Source organism: Gossypium raimondii, chromosome 13 (assembly GCF_025698545.1).
Source record: "Gossypium raimondii isolate GPD5lz chromosome 13, ASM2569854v1, whole genome shotgun sequence".
Classification (NCBI taxonomy): domain Eukaryota; kingdom Viridiplantae; phylum Streptophyta; class Magnoliopsida; order Malvales; family Malvaceae; genus Gossypium; species Gossypium raimondii.
The window spans coordinates 48,156,969-48,162,563 of NC_068577.1; the positions used below are offsets into that span (position 1 = coordinate 48,156,969).

A 5,595-nucleotide genomic window follows, 5' to 3' on the forward strand; every position below is an offset into this window, starting at 1 on the left:
CAAGGACTAAATTAAGTGAATGATAAAAGTAGGAATCAATATTAAATTTCAAGGTGACATTAGATTGAAGGACTTATTAAATAAATAAACCATTGTTTTTTATAGATTTTGATAGTGGATGTTTACGAGGATATTATATATTATATATATATATTAATTATATAGTAACATTTAGTAAATTATGTTAGAATAAACTAAATAGAAAATGAAAGGAAAATGATTATAATAAAAGAAACAAATAGGTTAGTGGGTTGAGAAGAAAACTTTATTTTTCATTCTTCTTTGCATGCCGATTAGGAGTAGGGAGAAATAGCATTTTCGGCCATTGTTGTTCAAGCTTAATTTGGTTGGTAAGTTTTGATCTTTTTACTTCAATTTTATAGTTTTGGAACCTTAAGGTCATGAACTAACTTACCCAAGTTAGAATTTTTAGATTTAGTGAAGTTTGTGGAGATTGCCATTTTCTTGGTGTTATTTTGTTGGATATTAAGTTTGGTAATTAAATAGACATTTTTTTATATGATTCTTGATGATTTTAAAGTTTAGGGACTTAAATATAGAAATGATAAATTTAAGGATTAAATTGTGAATTAAGCGTGTAATGACCCAAAATTTACAAGCATCGGAAAAGTACATTATCGAGCCTCCGTCTTAGTAAATTGAGTCAAAAAAATTTACTTGAAATAATTATGAGTTTAGTTGAGTTCTTAATTAGGTATTAATTGGGTGAATTTAGTTTAATTAAGAGAAATTAGGAAAAAGGATTAAATTGAATTAGGGTAAAAGTTGAATTATAGATTAATAGAAAATAAAAAGGATTAAAATGGCAATTAAACTATTAAAAAATAGGCGTATAAGTGATAAAAATATGAGATTTTTATGTTATGTATATTATTTTATTATATAATATAATATAATATAATATATTATATTATATTTATTATATTATATTATATTATATTATTATATATATTAAATAAAGTAAATAGATGACAAATGTATGGTAAAAATTGAAGACATGTGTAATAGTAATAATTACATAGGTACACTTGTAATAAAAATAAATATGTGCTTAATTAATAAGTAAAAGATTTTTTATAATAATATATTATTAATGTTATTAGTTAAAATAAAAGAAATATAGAAAGGAAGTAAAACAAAAAGAAAAAGAAAAAGATACAAAAGAAGAACAGAATAGAAACAGAGAAAGAGACGAAAACAGGGGAAGAAAAAGGGGAAAGAAAAGAAAAAGGGAAAATTGGATTTTAAAGCTTCAAGCTTAATTGGTAAGTTAAATTTAGCCATTTTCTCTTAATTTTGATGATTTAGAAGCTTTAAAACAAAGTTTTGTTGAAATCAAGTGGAGGTTATGGAAGTTCATAGGTTTTTGAACATGATTCATTTTGAACAAGTTGTTAAATTAGGGGTTTAGTTGATAGAATTTCTAATTAGAATAGATAAAAGATTGATTTGTAAACTAAGTTATAAATTTTACATAGTTGGGATTAAGTTATAAAGAGTCTTAAATTAGGGTTTAATTATGAATATTGAAAAGTAGAGTTAAATATGATAAGACATTAAGTAGAAAAGAAGTATGAATTAAGTTAGAAAAATAAGTAAGCTTAGTTAGAGTTAAATTGGGAATAAGTAGGAATTGAATAAAATTTAATTAATAATAATATTATTATTTTTAATGCTGTAATTAATAGTAAAAATAATTATTATTTTCGTAGCTAACAAGGAAAACGAGGCATCGGCATCCAAAGGAAAAGAAAAGATCGTTGAGGAGTAAACGTGTATTCCGGGTTTGTATTACTATAACTTAAACTATTTACTAAATGCTATATTGAAATATATGTGAATTGAAATAATAGATGTTTTGAATTGTTTGAATATTTGAAATTGTGTGGAAATGAATTCGAAATTGGAAAAGTAAAATAATACCCTATTAACTTATCGGACTAGATTGGATACAAATGGCATGCCGTTGGATTTGTGATGTGGTGATGAGATTTGTAGTTCGGCCGAGAAGATGATTATATTATTATATGCTTCGGTTTATCCGAAGAGGCATTTAATGCCTTATTGGTGTGTTCTAGAGGATTTAAATAATTCCGGGTGTGTTTAGGTTGGATATTCTGGTGTGTTTGGGTGGAATCCTCGTATCTGTCAGAGTCCGAGCCTTGTTAATAGGGTAAATAATTGAAATGAAAATTTGAAAATGAAATTGGTTGATTTGACACTATAGAAAAATACGAGAAAGAATGTATGAGTTAAATTATAAATTTAATTAGTATGTAAATATATATATATATATATATATATATATATAAATTTAAGATCTATGGAATGATATATGAATATGTATATTTAATTTAAAGTGATTTATAAGATTATGGTCAATATTTGAAATTTTATTATTAAATAGTTTAATTTATAGTAATACCACTAAGTATGAAATACTCAGCGTACGGTTGTTTCCGTGCGCAGGTTATAGAAGTCAAGTACTAAATCAGCATCCAAAACCAGACCCGACTTCAGCAAATTTTGGTGATGTATATTTTCTTTTAGTAATGTGGCATATACATAGGATTTGTATAAACGTTATTATGTTTTGAATATAAATAGTTAAAAATGTTAGTATTATAAATCTAAAATTTTAATGAAATAAATTTATTCATTCCAATTTAATTAGTACATTGATAAATTTAAATTGATATTGAATTAATTGAGTTTGATTAGAATGTATTTAGAATAGAAAATGTGAATGTGAAATGAATTGGTTGAATTGGTTATGTTTGGAAAAGTTATGGTTTTATTTGCGGGAGGTTTAATGTAAAAAGAAGTAGAAATCTTTTAAATTTGTATAATAAAAAAAATCGAATGAAGTCAATTAGTAATGTTTATATGAATTTATGAATTATATATTTTTTAATATGTTGGTTATTTATGATATGTTTATTTGTAAATTGTTTGATATATCCGGTAATGCCTCGTAACCCTGTGCCGGCGACGGTTTGGGGTTAGGGGGTGTTACAAATTGAAAGTATGAATTGTTTTGGACCTTTTGGAAAAATTAGTTGAAATGGGATTTTCTTGATTTTAATTAAATAGTATGATTTAGAATTGAGGATTTAATTGTACTAAGGGTAAATGTAGACTGCAGATAAGTAAAAATGTAATTAAATGGTAGGATGGTTTGAATTTGAGCTTGATAGGGTGTTTGAATTAGTTAATAAATTAATTTATTATGTTTAGATCAAGAAACAAGTAAATGGATTGTAAATCAGGGAAAGAGAGAAGGTTGCGGAATAATCTTCTTCGGTTTTAAGTAAGTTTGCATTCCCTGAACTCGAACTTATAAATTGTTTTAATTAATCTAGATACTACTTGATGTCTTATTATATCCTTAATGTATTTGTTAATTCAATTGAATAGAGGTTTATGGATGTATATGTATATCTATATAAAATGTTATATAAAATGTGATATTGAGTTATGAAAAGTAATATTATGGAACTAATCAATGAATGTTTAGTAGTTAATTGAGGTGAATGTGATATGGAATTATGAAATATGATATTGAATTGTGTATATGATATTATGGATTTGCAATGGTATAATTGTTGTCGATTCGTTCGGCTAGTGTTGGGCACAACCATCGTCAGTTATCTGACTAGCGCTAGGCGCAACTTCTGTCAGTTTATCTGACTAGCGTTGGGTACAATCATCGTCTGTTATCCGATTAGCGCTGGGCGCAACTTTCGTCAATTTATCTGACTAGTGCTGGGCACAACCATCGTCGGTTATCTGACTAGCGCTAGGCGCAAAACATTGTCAACTTGTTCGACTAGTGTTGGGCACACAAATGATCTTGTCGAGTTAAACGACTAGCGTTGGGGACAAAACCTTATTTACGGTCTAACCGTTAGGCACCGAGTGCCATTTATTGGATGATACATTTCAGTAAGGTATAATAATTCATGAGAGGATATTTGTATATAAATAATGTTATGGATATGATTTAATGAGAATTATGGTAAACTTCATTGAGATGACTTATATTTTATGAAATGTAAACTTTTGGTTAATAGTTGTAAGTGGGATCCTTTGAGAACATGGGTTGCTTACTATTTGAATTTTCACTGGACTGCAGGTTAGATATTTACCATTGTTCTACGACTAGCATCCATGACAAATCTCGTACTCAATGTTGGTGATGTATTTCTTTTTGTGTTTTGGCATGTACCTAGGATGATATTTTGGGGTCTTAAACTTTTAGTGTATAGTTATGAATGGGTGTAATATGTCTTAGAAGTTGAGTCTTTTAAACATATGATTACAAGTAAGGTATACATATACAGATATGGTGGATATGTGTTTATGGAAAAAAAGTTTTGTAATGCTTAAAACTGCTCGTGTATGTAACACCCCTTACCCGAGACCGTTTCCGGAGTCGAGTACGAGGCATTACTTAGCTTATCTTACTAATTCGAAGCATAAAAACTTGTTTTGAAAATTAATTTCACTATTTACAGCAATCTGACTAATCGCGCAGTAGTTACTAAATTAATTATAAATCGAGTTACGGGACTCAAAATTTAATTCCGAAAATTTTCCCTGAAACTAGACTCATATATATTCCTACTATAAAATTTTCAGAATTTTTGGTTCAGCCAATTAGTACAGTTTATTAGTTAAAGTCTCCCCTATTTTACCACTTGACTGTCCTGACCTCTTGCCACTAAAAATAAATTTTCTCACTATAGGATTTTCATATGAAGTTATTACTCATTTCTACAGAAAATATACTCAATAAGGAATCTATAGATATAAACTACAACTCATAACCATTTTGTGCAATTTATAATGATTTTCTAAACTTAGAACAGAGGACTCCAAAACAGTTCTGACCCTGTCTCACTAAAGTTCTCATATCTCAAAATATAAAATTTCTTTTGTTAAACCGTTATTTTTCCATGAAAATAGACTCAACAAGATTTAATTCCATATATCATTCACCCTCTAATTAATTTTATACTATCCTAGGTGATTTTTCAAAGTCACATCACTGTAGCTGCTTGAAATCTGTTTCTTTACAAATTTTTACTCTTTCATGATTTTCATGCATGATTTATCATCTAAACATACATATTACCAAACATATCCATACTTAACCATTTTAAAAGCCAAACATTATCACATACTCACACATCTTCCTTTAGCAATATCATAGATACAAACATTCAAATTGACTAATCCCTATACATCACTTAGGTATAAACATTACTTAGGTACATGCCACGTTATCAAAAGAAAAATACATCGCTAAATTTCTCTGAGGTCGGGATTACTCTGGATGTTGGACCGAACATCGGTTTTCTACTAACTGCACGGAAACAACCGTATGCTGAGTATGGGAATACTCAGTGGTATTACCATAATTCAAATTAATAACTTTAATCGATAATTTATATACATTTAATTTATGTCTACAATTATTCGTTAATTGCCTCATACTTTAAATCAACTTGATCATTAATAACAATAAGCAATATTTCAATCTTATATTTAATTGTATTCATACCTTGTTTC

The 5,595-nt window shown here is 27.8% G+C and overlaps 1 long non-coding RNA gene across 1 annotated transcript; it reads left to right on the forward strand.

Moving 5' to 3' along the window:
• The first annotated feature begins 1,169 nt into the window (after window positions 1–1,169).
• Window positions 1,170–4,455, forward strand: LOC128036057 (uncharacterized). The gene is made up of 3 exons (XR_008192893.1): window positions 1,170–1,286; window positions 1,734–1,805; window positions 2,491–4,455. It is a non-coding gene; the product is annotated as an uncharacterized LOC128036057 (long non-coding RNA).
• Window positions 4,456–5,595: the final 1,140 nt, after the last annotated feature.